The following is a 23,269-nucleotide window of genomic DNA, read 5'->3' on the forward strand; positions in this document are numbered from 1 at the left end:
AGACTTTCTTTTCTCCATTGTATGCCCTCAGCTCCTTTGTCAAAGATTAGCTGTCCATAGATGTGTGGTTTTATTTCTGGGCTTTCAATTCTGTTCCATTGATCTGTGCACCTGTTTTTGTACCTGTACCATGCTGTTTTGATTACTGTAGCTTTGTAGTATGTTTTGAAGGCAGGGATTGTGATGCCTCCCGGTTTTGTTCTTTTTTCTCAGGATTGCTTTAGAAATTTGGGGTCTTTTGTTGCCCCATATGAATTTTAGGATTCTTTGTTCTAATTCTGTAAAGAATGTCATTGGGATTCTGATTGGGATGGCATTGAATCTGTAGATTGCTTTAGGTAGAACGGACATTTTAACTATGTTTACTCTTCCAATCCATGTACATGGAATGTCTTTCCATCTCCTTATGTTGTCATCCAATTCTCTCAGAAAGGCCTTGTAATTTTCATTATATAGGTCCTTCACTTCCTTAGTTAAATTTACCCCAAGGTATTTTATTCTTTTTGTTGCAATTGTGAATGGTATTGTATTCTTGAGTTCTTTTTCTGTTGGTTCATTACTGGAGTATACAAATGCTACTGATTTATGCAAATTGATTTTATACCCTGCAACTTTGCTGTAGTTGTTGATTACTTCTAACAGTTTTCCAATGGATTCTTTGGGGTTTTCTATATATAAGATCATGTCGTCTGCAAACAGCGAGAGTTTCACTTCTTCCCTCCCTATTTGGGTTCCTTCTATTCCTTTTTCTTGCCTGATTGCTCTGGCCAGGACCTCCAGTACTATGTTAAATAAGAGTGGTGATAGAGGGCATCCTTATCTTGTTCCTGTTTTCAGGGGGATGGCGTTCAGTTTTTGCCCATTGAGTCTGATGTTGGCTATGAGTTTGTCATCTATGGCCTTTATTATGTTTAGGTAGTTTCCTTCTATGCCCATTTTGTTCAGAGTTTTTATCGTAAATGGCTGTTGGATCTTGTCAAATGCCTTCTCTGCATCTATTGAGATGATCATGTGGTTTTTATTCCTCAGTTTGTTGATGTGGTGTATCACGTTGATTGATTTGTGGATGTCGAACCATCCCTGTGTCCCTGGTATGAATCCCACCTGATCATGATGTATGATGAATTGCTGAATTCTGGTTGCCAAAATTTTGTTTAGAATTTTTGCATCTATGTTCATCAGTGATATTGGCCTGTAGTTCTCTTTTTTCGTGGTGTCCTTGTCAGGTTTTGGTATCAGCGTGATGTTGGCCTCATAGAATGTGTTAGGAAGTGTTCCATCTTCCCTAATTTTTTGGAATAGCTTGAAAAGGATAGGTATTAAATCCTCTCTGAAAGTTTGGTAGAATTCCCCAGGAAAGCCATCTGGTCCTGGGGTTTTATTCTTTGGGATGTTTTCAATTGCTGTTTCAATCTCTTTCCTTGTGATTGGTCTGTTCAAATTGTCTGCCTCTTCTTGAGTGAGCTTTGGGAGATTGTAGGAGTCCAAGAATTTATCCATTTCCTCTAGGTTATCCATTCTGTTGGCATATAGTTTTTTGTAGTATTCTCTTATAATCTGTTGTATTTCTTCAGAGTCTGTGGTTATTTCTCCTCGCTCATTTCTGATTTTGTTTATTTGAGCTTTCTCCCTTTTTTTCTTTCTAAGTCCGGCTAGTGGTTTGTCAATTTTATTTATCTTCTCAAAAAACCAGCTCTTTGTCTCATTGATCCTTTCTACTGCCTTTTTCGTTTCAACAGTATTTATTTCTGCTCTGATTTTTATTATTTCTCTCCTGCTGACTTTGGGCTTCATTTGTTCTTTTTTCTCTAGTTCAGTTAGGTGTGCTTTAAGGTTGCTTATTTGGGATTTTTCTTGTTTGTTAAGATGTGCCTGTATTGCGATGAATTTTCCTCTTAATACAGCTTTTGCTGTATCCCATATGAGTTGGTATGGCATGCTATCATTTTCATTTGTTTCCAGGTATTTTTTTATTTCTTCTTTAATTTCTTCAATGATCCATTGCTTGTTCAGTAGTGTGTTGTTTAGTCTCCACATCTTTGTGCCTTTCTCAGCTTTTTTCTTGTAATTAATTTCTAGCCTTATAGCACTATGATCTGAGAAGATGCTTGTTATTGTTTCAATTTTTTTAAATTTGTAGAGGTTTGCCTTGTTTCCCAACATATGGTCTATCCTAGAGAATGTTCCATGTGCACTTGAGAAGAATGTGTATTCAGCTCTTTCAGGGTGGAGTGATCTATATATGTCTATTAAGTCCAATTGTTTTAGTTTTTCATTTAGCTCCACTATTTCCTTGTTGATTTTCTGTCTGGATGATCTGTCCATTGATGTGAGTGGGGTGTTGAGGTTCCCTACTATTATTGTGTTGTTTTTAACATCTTCCTTTAGGTCTGTTAATAGTTGCTTTATGAATCTTGGTGCTCCTGTGTTGGGTGCATAGATATTTATAAGCGTTATTTCTTCTTGATGAAGTATCCCTTTCATCATTATATATTGTCCCTCTGTGTCTCTCTTTACCTGTCTTATTTTGAAATCCACTTGGTCTGATATGAGAATTGCAACACCTGCCTTTTTTTCCTTGCTATTTGCTTGAAGTATTGTCCTCCACCCCTTCACCCTGAGTCTGTGTTTGTCCTTGGGGCTGAGGTGTGTTTCCTGGAGGCAAGAAATTGTTGGATCATGTTCTTTAATCCATTTTGCCACTCTGTGTCTTTTTATTGGAGAGTTCAATCCATTCACATTGAGAGTGATTATTGATGCATGTGGACTTAATGCTGTTAATCTGTAGCTCATTATCTTGTTTTCCTGTGTTTCTTTTCCTGTTTGCTTTAGACTACCCATTTAATACTGCAATTTCTTATGCTGGGTTTCTTAGATTTTTCCTTATTTATGATTTGTGACTCTGTTCTGTACTTTATTTTAGTGTCTACCTTGAAGTTTGTATTTAGAATCTTGTGTATAATATAGTCTATTCTCTGGTGGTCTCTTACCTACTTGACCAATACTGATTTAGACGCTTTGCTCTTTCCCTCCTAAATAATTATTTTCATTTTTTATTCCAACTTGTCTTATTAATTTGTAGTTAGAGTGCTAAGATCGTCCTTGTTTTGGTAGTTTCCTTACCTTTACCCTAATGCTATAATTGAATATTTGCTATCCTGTTCTGGTTCTATCCATCGGTCTCCCTAGTCTGTGGATTGTGTCCCCTTTCTCCCTTTTTTCTTTTTTCAGGTATGAGAGCGTTCTTGAGGATTTCTTGTAATGGAGGGCTTTTAGTTACAAATTCCCTTAACTTTTGTTTGTCTGGAAAAGATTTAATTTCTCCTCATATCTGAAGGAAATTCTTGCTGGATAGAGTATTCTTGGCTGAAGATTTTTATCCTTTAAAGCTTTGAATATATCACTCCATTCTCTCCTAGCTTGTAGGGTTTCTGTAGAGAAATCCGCTGACAGTCTGATTGGGGCTCCTTTATAGGTTATTCTCTTTTTTTTCCTTACTTCCCTGAGTATTCTCTCCTTATCTTTCCTATTTGCCAACTTTACTACTATGTGCCTTGCAGTAGGTCTTTTTACACTGACAAATCTAGGAGATCTAAAACCCTCCTCTACACACATTTCTCCGTTGATCCCTAGATTTGGGAAGTTCTCTTCAATAATTTCGTTAAGCACACTTTCTGCTCCATTTTCCTTTTCCATATTCTCGGGAATTCCTATGATCCTTATGTTCTTACTCCTCATTGAATCCATTATCTCTCGGAGATTTTCCTCATTTTTTAAAATTCTTAGTTCTCTTTCTTTCTCTGTCTGGCACCATTCAGCCTGTCTATCTTCGATTATGCTAATTTTCTCCTCTATGTTGTCTACACGGGCATTCAGGGAATCCGTATTCTGTTTTATCCGGTCCATTGTGTTTTTCATCTCAAGTAATTCTGTTTGATTCTTCTTTATGATTTCAATCTCTTTTGTGAAGTAACTCCAGAACTCAGCTTGTTTCTCTATCTTTCTCTCTGTCTCATTGAGTTTTTTGATTATAGCTGCTCTGAATTCATTATCACTTAGTTTACCTAATTCCAAGTCCTCAGGACTTAATTCTGTGTTTTTATTGTTTTCCCTCTGGTCTGGGGCTTTCATAAATTGCTGGTTGGTAGAGGAGTGTTTTTTCCTCATGGTGGCAGAATTCAGTTGCAGTTACAGCCTGTCGCCACTAGATGGGGGTAAAGAGCCACGTGTTATGAGCTCTCCGCCTTGGGGCAAGATGGCGGCGCCCCCTGGCTTTGCTGGGGGGGAGGGGCTGTTACTCACACGCAGCGGTCTGGGTTCAGATCAGTTCTGTTCTCTGGTCTCCCAAGGCCCTTGATTTATGGGGTCCCTGAGGACGGAAGCTTCTCCCCGCCCCCCCCCGCCCCCCCCCCCCCCCCCCGTCAGCAGGTCTCCACTGAATCAGCAGCAGGAGTCCTGGATGATCCCCCCGTTGCGCGGCCCCTCCCCCGCTCCTTCCTGACCGGCGCCGCAGCGATCGCAGACTCTAGGGGAGGGAGCAATGTTCTCTCCTACCGTTCCAGTGCCTCCGAAGGTGTAAAGCTAGGTTTATGATCTCTGCCTTCTTGGTATTGTAGGTCTCTAACAAGCTGGCATTATGTTTATTCTCTGAAATTCAGTTCTTCCAATCTTTTGTTGTATTTTGGAGGGGAGAGAATCCCAGGTCAGCTCACCCCACCATTTTGCTCCGCCCCCTCCTGTGTTCTGCTGTTTTTTGATGGAGTGTTCTTTTTATCTATCTATTAAGTCCATCTGCTCTAGTTTTTCATTTAATTCCACTGTTTCCTTGTTGACTTTTTGTTGGGTGATCTATCCATTGATGTAAGTGGGTTATTGAGGTCTCCTACTATTATTGTGTTGCTGTTAAGATCTCCTTTTTGGTCTGCTAATAGTTGCTTTATGTATTTGGTGCTCCTGTTTTAGGTGCATATGTATTCATAAGTGCTATGTCCTCCTGGTGGAAAGTCCCTTTTATCATTATATACTGCCCCTTTGTCTCTCATTGTCTTTTTTTATCTTGAAGTCTGGTTTGTCTGATATAAGTATGGCAACACCTTCTTTCTTTTGTGTGCCATTTGCTTGTAGTATTGTCTTCCATCCATTCACCCTAAGCCTGTGTTTGTCTTTAGAACTGAGATGTGTCTCCTGGAGGCAGCATATTGTTGGGTCTTGTTTCTTAATCCATCCCACCACTCTATGTCTTTTGATTGGAGAATTCAATCCATTTACATTTAGAGTGCTTATTGACATATGAGGGCTTAATATTGCCACTTTATCTTTTGTTTTCCAGTTGTTCCACATTTCCTTTGTTTCTCCTCCCATGTATTTCTGACTGCCATTTCAGTTTGGTGGTTTTCTGTGATGGTTTTCAGTTTTCTCCTTATTTACCATTTGTGTCTCTGTTCTGATTTTTTCTTTAGCGTTTACCATGGGTTTTGTATAAAAGCTCTCATAGATGAGACAGTCCATTTTCTGATAGTCTCTTATCTCCATTAGCCTAAGCAAGTTCCACCTCTTTCCTCTTCCCCATCTAAGATATTTTTGTCACAAATTATTACATTTTGTGTTGTGAGTCTGTGGTTAAAATGAAGTGTTTATAGTTATTTTTGATGCTTTCCTTCCCTTTGTCTTTAATGTTACAATTAAGTGTTTGCTAACCTGTTCTGATAGAGCTGCAATTTTCTGATTTTGTCTGTCTATCTCCTTGCTCAAGGCTTTGTAAACCGTTTCCTTTTCATTTCAGGTGTGAGGGCATTCTTGATCATTTCTTATAGGGGTGGGGGGTCTTGTGGTGATGAACTCCCTCAGCTTCTGTTTATCTGGGAAAGTCTTTATTTCTCCATCATATCTGAAGGATAGTTTCACTGGATAGAGTATTCTTGGCTGAAAGTTTTTGTCTTTCAGTATTTTGAATATATCATTCCACTCTCTCCTAACCTATAAGGTTTCCACTGAGAAACCTGCTGAAAGCCTCATAGGGGTTCCTTTGTAGATTATTCTCTTCTGCCTTGCTGCCCTTAATATGTTTGCTTTGTCATTTACGTTTTCCAGTTTTACTACTATATGCCTTGGAGAAGGTCTTTGTGCATTGATTTAATTAGGAGTTATACTGGCTTTGTTTACTGTAATTCCAGTCCCTTCCATAGATTTGGGAAGTTCTCAGCTATTATTTCTTTGAACAAGTTCTCTGCTCCTTTCTCCCTTTCTTCTCCCTCTTGAATACCTATAATCCTTATGTTGCATTTCCTAATTGAGTCAGATATTTCTCAGATAATTTTTTCATTTTTTTTAAGTCTTAGTTCTCTCTCCTCCTCCACCTGAAGCCTTTCTATATTTCTGTCCTCCAAAGTACTAATTTTGTCCTCTATAATGTCAGTTCTGTTTTTGAAGGTTTCTAGATTGTATTGTATTGCATCTCATTCATTGTGTTCTTCATCTCTGGCATTTCTGTTTGGGTTTTTTTAGAGTTTTGATCTCTTTTGTGGAGAATTCTTTCTGCTTATTAATTTTATTCCTGAGTTCACTGAATTGTCTTTCTGAATTTTCTTGTAACTCATTGAGTTTCTTTATAACTCTTTTGAATTCTCTGTCATTTAGATTGTAAATTTCTGTGACTTTAGGCTTGGTTTCTGGAGATTGTCATTTTCCTTCTGATCTGGAGTATTAATGTATTTCTTCATGGTGTTTGATGTAGTGGACCTTTGCCAGCACATAATGGTAGTTTCTGGTCACAGATTCCACCTGCCAACACTTGGGGGGTAGGGGCAGGAGCTGTCTGTTCTCAACCTGCTGTGTCCACTGCAAGTTGTGCCCATCCACTGGAAGCTGTGCTGATAGGGCTCATCTGCATCTGACTGCTGGCTGCCCCTGCCTGGTGGGTCACACACACAGGCTCAGGCACTCTGGTGTGGATCCACTGCCCCAGCCAACTGGCCAAGTTGGTGCACCAGGCAGGTGGGAGTGCTTTCTTTCACATGTGCAAGACTGCTCCACACTCACTGGTGGCTCACCTGAGCTGCTGGGCTTTGTAGGGGTGCCCACGTGGTGGCTGAGCCACCTTGGTGTGGAGTGTTCCCCACATGCTGGGATGCAGGTCATAAAGTGAAAGCATTCATGTGAAGGCCTGCCTGTCCCCTGCCCTGCTGCCGCCACTTAAGGGTCACACACTGGCCACTGCACATGGACTCACAACCTAGATTGCTGCCACTGGGGAGGGGGAGGATATCTGCTCACCTCCTTCCACTGCTTCCCATCGATGCAGTACCCCCAAACTTCAGACTTACGGCTGCATGGATCTCTCAGACATCCTATTGCTCTGTGTGGGTATCCTCTGTTGGTTAATGAATGTCCTTTTTGTTGTATCTTAGCAGGGAGAGACCAAGGGAACAGCTCACTCCACCATGATGCTGACATCACTCTCCACTTCATTCTTCCTGCTAATTATAAGACAAACAAACAAACAAATCTGGACGAAATTTATAAGGCAACTCACAGAAGCCCTAAAGATGAAGAAAAGAAGGTAGACTGGTTAGTAACCTTGGGCGGTGAGTTTCCTGGGGTTTTGTTTGCCTCTAGTATATCTGGACCTGGGCACAGGAGAGTCACTCAATCTGGAAACACCAATGGGCACAGACCAAAAAGCTCCAAGGAAAGCTCACTTTCTTCAGCCAAAAGACTGGGGGGAAAAGCATCTCAAAAGAACAGAAGTATTTTTACCAAAGCTTCCCTACTCAAGACAAACATCTCAAAAAAGTGACTCCCCTCTCACTTCCCACCGTGGGTGGAGCCCTATCTCCCACCTCTGCCCTGCACTTAGGAGTAGAAACCCCTGCACATGATCCTGCACTCTTCATTAGAACCTGGGCTGACATTGCATCCTAGATAAGCATTGATCTACTTCTGGGTCAACCAAGCTGAATTTGGGGAAAGTCTTTTGGTAAAAACTCCATCTTATACAGGTTCTGAGCCTTCTTTTTTGCCACTTTTATCCCATAAGTCAATTAAGCGTCTTTTTGTCTAGGCTAGGCAAATTCTTTCTAGGCAAAGGAGCTTAAAAATGGCTTTCAGCTAGAAAGCCTGTCTAGATTTTCTCCTCATTTTTGACCTGGTAATTCCTTACTGCTTTGTCATTTCGTTGATGCTTTTAAGAAGAGACTTTTACCATTTTATCTATCTTTTTCTATGTAGATCTTTTTAGCAAAAGAGCTTGTGCAATAATCTAGATTTCCATTACTATAAACATGAAGTCCACTTTTTAAAAACTTTGTATTGAATTATATCATACATAAAGAAAAGTACACAAATCATAACTCTACAGCTGGATGGATTTTCACAGGGTATATATACTCATGTAACTAGTACCCAGAACAAGTACCAGCACCCAAGAAGTTCTTCTCTTTACCACTTTCACTACCTCCCCCAAAGGAAATCATTCTCCTAACTTCAAAACTGTAGTTGAGTTTTGCTAGTTTTTCAGCTTCATAAATGAAATTGCAACTTTTTGAAACTTGCTTCTTGTGTCAAATACTATATATGTAAGACTCATCTGTGTTGTATGTGTAGCAATAGTTCATTCATTCTCATTGCTGACAGTGTCCCATTGAATGAATATGCCATAATCTATCCATGCTACTCTTAATGGATTGGAATCACTCAGTCATAAGGTATGTGTCTATTTGGTTTTAGAAAACACTGCCAAATACATTTTCAAACTAGTTGTACCAATTTAACCTCTTACTAGCCATGTATGAGAATTCTGATTCTTTGTCTACTCTTGACAAATCACTTTTAACCACCTATGAAATCCTCAGTTACTTAACAAAAGAAAACAGTATCTTCTGTTCCCACCTCACATCATCCAAGATCTCTTGTCCTTTTATTAAACTCTGGGTTCTGAGTAAGCAAGTTCAGTTTCTGGACTTCAGTCAAGTAAAACTGTGAAATAAGAGGAGAGAAAATTATTAAAGAAAAGAAATTTGCATCATAAAGAATCTAGAGAAAAGAGGCAGAAAAAAAGAGAAGAGGAAGAAATGCTCTGGGCTGTATAGGCTCTGGATCTGGGAGTTTCTGAAGAGACTTGAGAGTAAGGTGAAAGAGTGTTAAAGTAACCAGATTAGGCCCAAGATGGAGTCACTTATGCTAAACCCAATGTCCACAACCCAAAACTTAACTAAATTTCTATGTTAGGCTCACCCAGAAAAGAAAAGTCTAGGTCAACTAATCAGTACTTGCCTGCTCAGTACAAGTTACCTGACCCAGCTCAAGACTTCCATTTGCTCCATATAGAGAAAGTAACTTTGCAATAACCAATCCACTTTTTCCTGGCACATCTTCCCTGTTCATGCTCCCTCTGCTTATAAAAGTCTTTCATTTTGTACAGCTCCTCAGAGCTCCTTTATATCTGCTGGACTGGCTGCTGTCTGATTAGTGAATGGCTGAATAAAAGTCTACTAGATGAATAAAATGTCTGTGGAAAAATTTCTTTTAACAGGAGAGAAAAAGGTTTTAGAATGTGAGAGATATAGTAAGAAAAGTGAAGAAAATGGAAGGTATTACTGTGAATTATGGATATTGGATCTCTTTGTTGCTTGAAAGGGGCAAACTAAGATTGGAATTACTATCAAGTACTTTTGAGTACTGAATTATTCCTTTATAAACAGAACCCCACACATACATTGGATCATGTAGATTTACATAGAGATTACATAAACAAGCTATTATAGTTGAAAACATTTGAGGAACATTTCTATTACTTCCCTGACAATATTCCTCCCTACCAATAGGCTTCTCTAAAACCTACTCTTCTTATGAATTCTTATGAATCTACTGACCACTCCCCAACTCTTCTTCACCCAATGAAAATCTGGGGACATGGCTCACGTTCTTCTTCTGTACTTGACACATGCCATAATCCTAGATTTCAACAGCCAAAGTATCTTTGTGATTCACTCGCCTATTTAATTCCAATGAGCTTCACCTATATTCAGTGATGTGTTATTGAAGCCAGTTCTTTCCAGCTCCTGAGAGCTGATTGTTCATACCTCTTTCCAATTCCACACACTATGACATTATGTTGGTAGCTTGAAGTCATCCATGGTAGGAGTATTTATACCACAAAAATCAACAAATGCTACAAATTGGGGCACTTTTTTTGAGGACCAGTTTACCAGCACATGATTGCTTCTACCCTACTTTGACCACTCATACTCAGATTCAGAAACAACCTTAGATTTTGTCATCAGCAGGAATTGCTCCACCCCAGAAATTTAAAACTCCAGTATGTCATTCTCTAACCATCACCTCAACTCTCAGCTCTCTCACAGCCCTATACCCCTATACCTTCTCTTCAGTATCACAGAGACCTTCAGGCTCTATTTGCATGTTCTCTCTGTACTCTGGAAAGGCAGAAAGGCTTCCAGCAACTGTGCTGTACTGCTTCCATTAAGAAGAGGACCAACAAACTACTTAACATTTACCAATTATCTCGTGAAGTAACACAAGGTTACAAAAATCTTGTTTCTTCAAAAATTGATCAAAATTTGTTCTCACCTTCATCTGAAAATGTTCACAGCATCTTCTTTTTCTTTCAGTTCATATAGAGGGTGAACCTGTTGGCATCTGCCAACAGGTCTAGAAATATTTCTTTTTGTTCTGCCTTTTCTCTTTCAACTAGATGTATCCTGTATCAACATACAAAAGAATTAAAACAACTTTCAAATGTCAGTTAAAATAATAAAAAGAAATAGCCCCTTGAAAAAATACAGACACACACATAGTAAAAATGGATTTCTAATGAAAACAGGTGTTCAGTCAGCTAAATAGTCCCATGAAGGATGTCATTTCAGAAACCACCCTCTCAACAGATATTTGGATAGAAATATCTGCCTGGGTACCAGGATGATATTGTGATGATCAAGGCATTACACATGGACTGAAGTACTTCTATGACAACAATTTCTGAATGGGATTCTTTAATTGGGATTTGAGGAAGGAAAAAGGGATTGGAAATAATTATATAGCGATAAAGAATATGTGAAAACTTGTTTTGTCATCATATATACAAACAGCTTAGATACACAAATAGCTAATTATATGTTTGAATATTGCTTTGAATACCAATTTCTAGAGAATGGTAATATCTCTTTATTCTAAAGTTAGTTTACAGTTGTAGCCCTATTTCCATGTTTTCTATGGCCTCCTCTGCCTTAGAATTACAGCCACCAAGACTAGTTAACTTGAAGTCAAGTCAAAATAAATAACCCAAGCTGAAGCACAGACACAAAAAAAGAATTTGAAAAACTGCATTAGAGATAAGTGGTACACACTCAAAAGATCTAACATATTTGTAATTAGAGACCAAGACTAAGAAGAGAAAGACAACAAAATTGATGAAATGATGACTAAAAATTTGCCAAATCTGATGACAGACATCAATCCACAGATTAAATAAACTCTGCAAATCTCAAGCATGATAAGTATAAACAAAGCCATATCAAGGCACATCATAGTCAAATTGTTTATAATTAAAGAAAGAGAAAAGTTATAAGCAGCCACAGGAAAAAAAAGACACATTACCTTCAAAGAAACAACAATAAGACTGATGGCTGACTTTTCAACAGAAACTAAAACAGTCAGAAAATAACAGAATGACATCTTTAATGCTCTGAAATTCTTGAGGTTGATGGAAAATGATCCCATTTAGAAGCACAGAATGGTAGGAATAAAAAGCACCAGAATAGGAATAGGCAAGTGTATGGGGAAACAGAAATAAGTACCATCAGTTAATAACTACTATAATAATAAAGACTGGTGGGATTTATAACATACATAAAAGTAAGTACATGAGAAAAATAGTACAGTGAGTGTGGAGTAGTTAAATGGAGTTAAACTATCATAAGATTCTTAATTTGGGGGAGAAACTATAAAAGCATTAATTTTAAGTAAACAATCATAAATCAAGCATGCATTTCTTTAACTCTAGATCTAGGGTAATCATTAAAGATAATAAACGTATATTATTAAAATATACAGAAGAAGAAAATTACAATAACGAAAATATTAATTCAAAGAAAGTGATAAGGGAAAAATTAAGGAACTTGATTAGAGTTCTCCAGAGAAAGAGAATCAATACGAAGTGTGAATATATGTAGAAAGAGATTTATTTTAAGAAATTGGCTCTTGATTATGGAAACTGGCAAGTCTAAAATCTGCAGGGTGGACCAGCAGGCTGGAGATCCAGGGAAGAACCAGTGTTGCAGTTCAAGTCCAAAGGGTGTCTGGTAGAATTCCATCTTCCTCAAGGGAGGTCAGTTTTTTGTTCTACTCAGGCCTTAAACTGATTGGATAAGGCCCACCTATACTATGGAGGGCAGTCTGCTTTACTCAGAGTTCATCAATGTTAATCTCATCCAAAAACACCCTCACAGAAACATCCAGAATAATGTTTGACTAAATATTTGGGCACTGTCGCCCAGCTAAGTTAACCCATAAAATTAACCATCACAGGAACAAAATGGGAAAAATAGACAACAAATAGCAGTCTAGTAGACTTATATCCAACTATATCAGAATTCACTTTAAATGTAAATAGCCTAAATACTCCAATTAAAAGACAAATATTGTAAGATTGGATTAAAAAAACTCAACTATATGCTATTTATAAAAGGTATGCTTAACTATAATGACACAGAAAGGTTGAAAATAATGAATGGAAAAAGATATACCATGCAAACACCAACTGAAAGAAATATGGTTTAGCTATGTTAATATCAGACAAAGTAAACTGTAAGGCAAGAAGTATTACATGAAATAAAGGGTGAGATTTCATAATGATAAGGGGGGCAATTCAATAGAAAAAATCCTAATTTTGTATGCAAATTGCTTCAAAATTAAAAAGTAAACGTTGACAGAACCAAATAAACACATCGAAAAATCCATAAATGTAAGTGGGGATTTTAACACACTTTTTTCAGTAACTTACAGAACAAGAAGTCTTGGGCCTAAGAATCTCAGTCAAATTAGCCCTCACTGCAAGGAGAGGACAGCTAAAGGGGCTGGAAGCCACACACGGCCTCAAAAGAATCTTTGTACAGAGTCTCCTCAAGTCCACTCCACAGGACCTCCTTCCAGTCTTTCTCTCATCTCTTTCAACACTGGTAGAATGATGAAATAGTGAGGAAAAAAAATAATGGTGTACTACACAGCCACCCATCTCTTTAGCTCTAAGGACAAAAACCACAGGTCCCTAGTGCCTCACTCTGTAGCCTTAATCAGAATTGTGCTGAAGAGTTTGCTGTGCCTCGTCAGCTGTTATACAAGCAGCTGTGGCGATGGTTAATGAATTGCTTTTAATTACTTCTTCACTTGAACTTTTCAGCCATCTTAAGTCAGATAGTGTCTGCACAACTGGAAAACAAATACACACACACACACACACACACATTGATCTCTTGTTGCCAGCCATTGAGTTTAAACATGTAGTTTCGTAAAACTTTGTCTCCTGCTTCAGTTTCAGGTCCCTATATGTTTTCTTTTTGAAAGTGACTTAGGAAACGCAAACCCCAGAAGAAAATGAAAGCTATCGGTTGGACTAACGTATAGTAAACATACAGACCACAGAATAGAAATGTTCTACACCAGAACTTAAATCCCAATAGAAAAGCTTTTCCTATTTTGTGACCTTCTTAAATATTACCTTTATTATAAAAGGGAAAATTAATGAGTATGTTTTCCCCTGCTGTCAACAAAAGCATATGATCAAACATCTCCTCCCTATATACACTGACAAAATAATGACAAGTCTTAGAATGAAAAATTGTAGCAATGTTAGATTAAGCAGTAATTGAAATTCTGTAAGATTTAAACTCTGTGAATCATTCAAGAGTATGGAGTTCACATGTTATTTGCAAGTCTATGACAAGAGACATGTTTGAAATTAGAAAATTCCCTGGGTTCTATAATTCATGCCATTAAATCCTATTTGCCTTTTTCAAGACTTTGAATGTTGACTGGTGTTTTTAAAGACAATTCTGGTTAGAGACGCAATATGTTCCTCTGGGTCCTTGATATCATATTTCAGGGACATTATCAGAGATGACTATTGGGCATACTTTTCTTTGCAGCTTTCTAGGTAAGACTTCAACTCTTACGATGCAATTATTTTTATGAGAAGTTTGTTTTGAAGATTCCTCATCTAAAGAGAAAGGGAAAGTGTTTTTAAAATCATTTATAATTATGGATTTTTAAAAATTCATGATTTAAAATCATGATGGGTATTTATATATAATTATATATTAAAGTCAACCCTTTGAAATCTGTGTATTCCAGTGTTCAATACATCTTAAAAACAAAATCAAATTAGCACAGATGGCTTGGAATATGTGATTTTATTCTCAACATTAAAATCATTTAACTTTTTAAAAAGAATAATAGTACCACGAATGAACTCTATAATTCCTAGCAGAAAAGAACATTAATATCTGCTTGCTTTGGGCCACACGCATTTTGCTTTACAATGTGTCCTATAAGGGAGTGTGTTCAGTCGTCTCATCTAGAGAGGAGACTGGGTTTATTCCTTGGTTCCTGGCCTTACTTGTGCTGATCAGAAAAATGGGTAGAGAGGAAAGTCAGCAGAAAGAACAAGGCTTAAACTGATTATTTTTTTCTAATGGCAAATAAAGCAAAGAAGAGATAGGAGGGCAAGAGGGATGACTTTTGGAAGGGGTAAGCAACACAGGAGAGCCAGCACAGGCCGGGATTTAGGGAAAAGACGAAAAATGAGAGTGGGGGTAGGGGAGGGGTATGTGCAACTACTGTGAGGTAGTTTGAAGACTTTGAAGAAAAGATGGGTAAAAGGATTTTCCAGAAATCCAGAAATTTTATATGATGCATTTTCCCCCTGTTGCTGACTCTGCAAGAGAACTCAGTAGAGGATGTGCATTTCCTACACGTGAACACTCTATTCTTTAAAATATTGTTCCATTTCCCAAAAAAACACGCTTGCTAAAGTTGTTACATAATTTTCAACCTAAACAATTCTAATAGGATGATTGCCATCTTCCCACCGTGGAGGACAGGAATTGCTAAATACCGGGCAGTCTGACACTGGGTTTGTTGAGGCAGTTCCAAAAAACTCTAAAGAGAAATCAGTTGCTCAGTCTGAGTAGTGTGGAGAGAGGTCCTTAAAAAAATTGCAGCATTATTAAACTAAAACTGCTTAGAATCAACTACAGCTATTTAGTTGTAATATTAATTAGCGAATTCTCTCTAAAGAAAAGCAGTGAAGTAACTAGTTAAAAGAACTCATCAGTTGATAATGAAATGATTTGAAATGTTTTATTTTGTGCTACACTCCAGGATTAGATTCTCTCCTCTTCCTACTTCCTTACATGAAAGAAACTTTTCACTTAGAAATTCTAAAGGAGTAGTTTTTTTAAAAAAAAGAAGCACTTCTTTAGCAATTCGGGGTCTTTTGTTGCCCCATATGAATTTTAGGATTCTTTGTTCTAATTCTGTAAAGAATGTCATTGGGATTCTGATTGGGATGGCGTTGAACCTGTAGATTGCTTTAGGTAGAATGGACATTTTAACTATGTTTATTCTTCCAATCCATGTACATGGAATGTCTTTCCATCTCCTTATGTCGTCATCCAATTCTCTCAGAAAGGCCTTGTAAGGCCCCAAATTTCTAAAGCAATCCTGAGAAAAAAGAACAAAACGGGAGGCATCACAATCCCTGCCTTCAAAACATACTACAAAGCTACAGTAATCAAAACAGCATGGTACTGGTACAAAAACAGGTGCACAGATCAATGGAACAGAATTGAAAGCCCAGAAATAAAACCACACATCTATGGACAGCTTATCTTTGACAAAGGAGCTGAGGGCATACAATGGAGAAAAGAAAGTCTTTTCAACAAATGGTGCTGGGAAAACTGGAAAGCCACATGTAAAAGAATGAAAATTGACCATTCCTTTTCACCATTCACCAAAATAAACTCAAAATGGATCAAAGACCTAAAGGTGAGACCTGAAACCATAAGGCTTCTGGAAGAAAACGTAGGAAGTACACTCTTTGACATCAGTATTAAAAGGATCTTTTCGGACACCATGCCTTCTCAGAGAAGGGAAACAATAGAAAGAATAAACAAATGGGACTTCATCAGATTAAAGAGCTTTTTCAAGGCAAGTGAAAACAGGATTGAAACAAAAAAACAACCCACTATCTGGGAAAAAATATTTGCAAGTCATATATCTGACAAAGGCTGAATATCCTTAATATATAAAGAACTCTCGCAACTCAATCACAAAACATCAAACAACCCAATCAAAAAATGGGCTGGAGACATGAACAGACATTTCTCCAAAGAAGATATACTGATGGCCAATAGGCACATGAAAAGATGCTCATCATCGCTGATCATCAGGGAAATGCAAATCAAAACTACACTAAGATATCACCTTACACCCGTTAGAATGACAAAAATATCTAAAACTAATAGCAACAAATGTTGGAGAGGTTGCGGAGAAAAAGGAACCCTCATACACTGCTGGTGGGAATGCAAACTGGTGCAGCCACTATGGAAAACAGGATGGAGATTCCTCAAAAAACTAAAAATGGAACTACCATACGATCCAGCCATCCCACTACTGGGTATTTATCCAAAGAGCCTGAAGTCAGCAATCCCAAAAGTCCTGTGCACCCCAATGTTTATTGCAGCACTGTTTACAATAGCCAAGACATGGAAGCAACCTAAGTGCCCATCAACAGACAAATGGATAAAGAAGATGTGGTACCTATATACAATGGAATACTACTCAGCTGCAAAACAGAACAAAATCATTCCATTTGCAATAACATGGATGGACCTTGAGAGAATTATGTTAAGTGAAATAAGCCAGCAAGAGAAAGATAATCTGTGTATGACTCCACTCATATGAAGAATTTAAAACTATGGACCAAGAACAGTTTAGTGGATACCAGGGGAAAGGTGGGGTGGGGGGTGGGCACAAAGGGTGAAGTGGTGCACCTACAACATGACTGACAAACATTAATATACAATTGAAATTTCACAAGATTGTAACCTATCAATAACTCAATAAAAAAAAAAAAAGAAGCACTTCTTGAGCAATTCTAATTCTTTCCTTCAGGCATTCATTTGTCAGTTTCTATTATCAAAAATGTGATTTGCTTCATTCCTAACGCCATGTATTACAAATGAGATCCTAAGACCTGCTTATTAACTTAAAATAATAATTTAAATATTTTATTAAAGATTTATTTAAAAATACCTTTTTTAAAAACTAGATCAAATGTTTTATAAATGTAAAGTTTACAATTTATTTATATTTTTAATTTTAAAATATTAATTAAATCAGTCATTTTTGTTGTGCTCCCCTTGAAGTCACTGAGTCTGTTAATTTCATCTCTGCTCTCTCATATCCATCCCTGCCGCCTCTGTGCCGCTTCAGGCTCCCACTGCCTGTCTCATGCACTGCTCCACAACCTCCTCCCTGATCTCCCTGCCTCCAAGCTGGCATCTCTCTGAGCCACCTTTTCATTCATTCCACAAACAAGCCTTTAGTGCCGTCTATGTTCTAAGCATGTGCTAGGCTCTGGAGAGCCAAAGAAGATTGAGAACTCACAAGATTTTCCTAGCTCACCCAGGAGATCAATTTGAAAACTAATAATTAGACAAACAAATAATTGCACCATAACAAGTACAATGATAGTAGTATGAACAGAACGCTCCAAGAACACAAGCAAAGGATATCTATTATGCCTTCAGTTGTTGTCTCAGATCTTTTTACATCATGCCTCCTTAAAAATCTGTGATGATTCCCCATTGAGTAGGAACTCAGATAGCACATTATTCCAGCTCCTCCATTGTCTGGCTCCCATCTACTTTATACACCTAAATAATGAAACAACTGTTGAGTACAATGGAATAAGAAATGAAAAATACTATTTTATGCAGGTATATTAGCTAGTATGAACTGTAACCTGTCATGGAACAATCAAAACAGAATTTGTCAAAGTTTAACAACCTACTTTTTAAAATCAGATTTACTCTAGATAGCTTTCAGTTGTTTCTAAAATTCAGAACCATCCATAATATATAAAGATATGCAGCCTGTGTATGAGAAAGAGACTGTAAAACAACGCCTCTTCTTCCCTTCATCCACAGTATTAGAATTTTTATGGTAACATAGGCACTCAGGATGACAATTAAATTTCCCCATCCTGTCTTAGTCTTACTGGCAAATAGGATGTAGGCAGAAGTGTTATGTGGCAGCTTCCAGTACTCTTCCTTAAGAAATGGAGCTAGGAGATGCACTTTCTCTCTCCTTTATCTCCCACTTCATTCTGTTGCCTAGGATCCCTCTTGGACCACGAAGTCCAAATACCTAGTTCCCTGCCACCATGGAGAGCTCTACTGGCTCTTGACAAGCCTACTCAAACTCATATGTAGGAGAAAAATAAACTTCTATCTTTATTAAGCCATTGTTATTTGGGGTTTTCTCTCAACCACAACCAATCCTAAACTATTTAATATATCATGATTAAGGATGTTCACAAAATTGTACCTCAGGTTCTTAAAGAAAAGCGTTCCAAAAATATTTTGCGCAACAGAAGCATCGTAAAATTAAAAGCAGAGCCTCCAAAAGGAACTACTTTTAAGAAGATCTGGAGTCTTCTCTGTCACCCACCACATCCAGTTGGTTACCAGCTCCCTTCACCTCTAGTGAACTGCATCTCCACAGTTCAGCCTTCTTATCATTATGCACACTGCTACAGCTACAATTTAAACCCTCACCCTCTCTCACCAAAACGATTACAATTCTCTCCTAGTTTATGTCTCAGTCCCTAACCTCATTCCCCTCTAATCTAGCTTCCACAATGTTGGGAGTTACTTCTCCCCAATGAGAAATATTATCAATAAAATAATAGCTAACATTTACTGAGAAATTGCTACATGTGAGACGATGTGTTAAGCATTTATATACCCTACTTCAGTTAGTCCTCCCAACAATTCTAGGTGGTATTATCCTCACTTTAGATGAAACACCAAGAGGTTCAATAACTTGCTCAGAGCTTTTTCAGCTAGTTAATCTTACTAGTAAAGCACTTTGCATATTGTAGTATAATTAGTAAGACTATATTAGTCTGTCTCTTCCACACAGTTTATTGAGGGCAAGAACCATTTCTTTTTTCAGTCCATATTCTGAATCCCTAAGAACGGTTAGACTTCTTTACTTGTAATATTTTTCTTTCTCTAGTGTTCCAAAATTTTCTCAGGCAAGTTTAATTTGGGACTCTTTCAAAAGTTAGTAAACAATTTCACCACCATTGACACTGAAAAGTCACCAGCAAAGCAGCATCAGTAAATAGCTAATATTCAGAAAGTTTATTTCTTTGCAACTAAGTGTACAGAAATGAGAAGATTAAATAGGACCCTTCTGCATACAGGCAAATGACAATGATCGCAAACAGGATAAATGTCTCAATGTAGTTTTAAAAAATAGCTATATTGAAGTATAATTGGCATACTATAAACTGCATATATAATAGTATACAATTTGATAAGTTCTGACATATACACCCATGAAACCACCACCACAATCAGGATCATCTCATCCCCAAGTTTCCTCATGCCCCTTTGTAGTGTAGTCCCTCTCTCTTGTTGTTTGCCCCCCACCCCACCTCACCCCATGTCCAGTCAATAACTGATCTGCTTTCTGTCACCATATATTAATTTGCATTTTTCTAGAATTTTATATAAAAGGAATGATACAATATGTATACAAAATAACAAATCCAATAGTTATTTTGAGGCTCATCTACAATATTGCACATATCAATAATTCATTTCCTTTTATTGCTGAGTAGTATTTCATTGTGGATATACCACAATTTGTTCGATTCATCCATTTATGAGTTATTTGGGTTGTTTCTTGGTTTTGGCTACTACAAATAAAGTTGTTTGAACATTCATGTACAAATTCTTGAGTGGGCATATGCTTTCATTTCTCTTCAGTAAAATCTAGGAGTGGAGTGGCTGGATTACATGGCAGGTGTGTTTAACATTTTAAGAAACTGCCATACCATTTCCCAAGGTGGACGTACCAATTTTACATTTCTGCCAGCAGGATAAGAGTTCCAGTTCTTCCACATCCATGCCAACATTTAGTGTGCTCTTTTTAATTTTAGCCATTCTAATAGGTGTGTAATGATATCTCATTGTGGTTTTAATTTGCATTTCCCTAATGGCTAATGATGTTGAGCATCTTTTCATGTGTTTATTTGGCATTTGTATAACTTCCTTGGAAAGATGTCAATTCATATCTTTTTCCCACTTTTTAGTTGACTTGTTTGTTTCCATGCTATGAGTTTTGAGAGTTCTTTACATGTTCTATATACTAGTCCTTTATCAGATGTGATTTACAAATACTTTCTCTCAGTCTGTGGCTTGTCTTTTCATTTTCTTAAAGTTGTTTTTCAAAGAGCAGATCTCTTTGCTCTTTGTTTTTTATTTTTTTAATTAATTTATTTGTTATTGTGGTAACATTGGTTTATAACATTATATAAATTTCAGGTGTATATCATTATATTTCTACTTCTGTGTAGATTACATCACGTTCACCACCCAAAGACTAATTACAATCCATCACCACACACATGTGCCTCATCACCCCTTTTGCCCTCCTGCCTCCCCTCTTCCCCTCTGGTAACCACCAATCCAATCTCTGTTTCTATGTGTTTATTTGTTGTTGTTTTTATCTTCTACTTATGACTGAGATAATATGGTATTTGACTTTCTCCCTCTGACTTATTTCACTTAGCATAATACCCTCAAGGTCCATCTATGTTGTCACAAATGGCTGGATTTCACAGTTTCCTTATGGCTGAGTAGTATTCCATTGTGTATATATACTATATCTTCTTTATCCATTCATCCCTTGATGGGTACCTAGGTTGCTTCCAAGTCTTGGCTATTGTGAATAATGCTTCAATGAACATAGGGGTGCATGTAACATTACACATTCATGTTTTCATATTCTTTGGATAAATACCCAGCAGTGGAACAGTTGAATCATTGGGAGTTCCACTCTTAAATTTTTGAGGAATCTCCATACTGTTTTCCATAGTGGCTGTACCAGTTTGCACTCCCACCAACACTGTATGAGGGTTCCTTTCTCTCCACATCCTCTCCAACACTTATCGTTTCCTGTCTTGTTAATTACAGCCTTTCTGATGGGAGTGAGGTGATATCTCATTGTAGTTCTGATTTGCATTTCCCTGATAGTTAATGATGTTGAACATCTTTTCATGTGCCTGTTGGCCATCTGTATATCTTCTTTGGAGAAATGTTTGTTCAGATCTTTTACCAATTTTGTAATTGAGTTGTAGTTTTTCTGTTGTTGAGATGTATGAGTTCTTTGTATACTTTGGATATTAATCCCTTATCAGATATATGGTTTGCAAATATCTTCTCCCAATTGTTAGGCTGTCTTCTCATTTTACTGATTGGTTTCACTTGGTTTCCTTTGCTGTGCAGAAGCTTTTTAGTTTGATGTAGTCCCATTTGTTTATTTTTTCTATTGTTTTCCTTGTACCATCAGACATGGTACTTGAAAATATGCTGCTAAGACCAATATCAAAGAGCATACCGCCTATGTGCTCTTCTAGAAATTTCATCATTCCAGGTCTTACATTCAAGTCTTTAATCCATTTTGAGTTAACTTTTGTGTATGGTTTAAGATAATGGTCTACTTTTATTCTTTTGCATGTGGCTGTGCAGTTTTTCCAACACCATTTATTAAAGAGACTTTCCTTTCTCCATTGTATGTTCTTGGCTCCCTTGTCGAGAATTAGCTGTCCATAAATGTGTGGGACAAATGTTTTTAATTTGATGAAGTGCAATTGATCAAGTTTTCCCTTTTAAGGATCATGCTTCTGGTGTCACATCTAAGAAGTCTTTAACCCAAGATCACAAATATTTTCTCTATAGTTAACTTTTGTAGTTTCAGCTCTTATATTTAAGTCTATGATTCATTTTTAGTTCACTTTTTTATATCATACAAGATGTGGATCAAAGTGCTCTCTCTCTTTTTTTGGGTGGGCGGGGCATATGGGTCCAACTGCTCCAGAATCATCTGTTGGAAAAACTACCCTTTCTCCACTGAATTGTCCTTCTACCTTTACATTTAAAAACTCAGATGTCTATATATATGTGGACATCTCTGGATTTTCTATTCCATTTCATTGATCCTTTTATTTATCTTTATGCCAGTATCACACATATTGATTATTATAGCCTTAAACAAATCTTAAAATCAGGTAGTATTAATCCTTCAACTTTGCTACTCTTTTTCAAAGATGTTTTGGCTGTTCTAGGTCCTTTGCATTTGTATATGAATCAGCTTGTCATTTATATAGATGATGATAGCACTCTTCTCCCAAACAAACTTGATAAAAATAAAATGAAAATTATTTGGCACCTTGAAGTAAAATGGAAAAACAGTAGTGTAATTCAATTATTCTACTGTGGTTTTAGGTTCATATGTGACTCCTACTCCCACTTCTATACACCCATAGGAATTATCAAAACTTTAAATCAGAAGGATATAGTAGCAGCTTGCCCCATGGCTGAGTGGTTAAGTTCATGCACTCTGCTTTGGTGGCCCAGCGTTTCATCAGTTTGGATCCTGGGCATGGACACAGCACCACTCATCAGGCCATGCAGAGGCAGCATCCCACATAGCACAACCAGAAGAATATACAACTATGTGCTGGGGGGGCTTTGGGGAGAAGGGAAAAAAAAAAGATTTGTAACAGATGTTAGCTCAGGTGCCAATATTTAAAAAAAAAAAAAAGGATATAATATGTTATGCTTCACCTCGTAGAAAGCAAAATCCACAACGTTTTACCATATCAGGTACAGGACAAAATCCCAAATCCAAGATAAATCCCAGGAGAAACACGGTGTCTATAAAATGAATGTCTGCACTGAGTGGCAGACTGCTTGCACATCAAAGAAGCTGTTGCAAAAAAGAAAAAGAAAAAAGAGGACGGAGAAGCAGCAACTGATGCTAGGTGAACACATCATAAAGGTTCAAAAAGAGGGTGTGAGGACTTTTAAAATGATCCAATAAGAACTGCAGCTGTTTACTTTCCTGATTAATAAAATGAAAACAACACAGCAGATTTCCTCAAGTACAAGAAAAACAT

At 37.4% G+C, this 23,269-nt stretch overlaps 1 protein-coding gene across 2 annotated transcripts in view; it reads right to left on the reverse strand.

Annotated features, from left to right (window-relative positions):
* ESR2 (estrogen receptor 2) overlaps positions 1–23,269 on the reverse strand; it is a 135,350-nt gene that overhangs the window by 106,572 nt on the left and 5,509 nt on the right. Inside the window, exons 2-4 of one of the 2 annotated variants that reach the window (XM_070592948.1) lie at positions 10,588–10,718; positions 8,887–8,973; positions 7,323–7,475 (exon numbers count right to left, since the gene is read on the reverse strand). The gene's annotated coding sequence lies outside the window, so the exon portion shown is untranslated. Of the gene's footprint in view, positions 1–7,272; positions 7,476–8,886; positions 8,974–10,587; positions 10,719–23,269 lie in introns of both variants that reach the window. The other variant, XM_070592949.1, reaches the window with a different exon arrangement.

This window comes from Equus przewalskii, chromosome 25 (assembly GCF_037783145.1).
Source record: "Equus przewalskii isolate Varuska chromosome 25, EquPr2, whole genome shotgun sequence".
Lineage (NCBI taxonomy): Eukaryota > Metazoa > Chordata > Mammalia > Perissodactyla > Equidae > Equus > Equus przewalskii.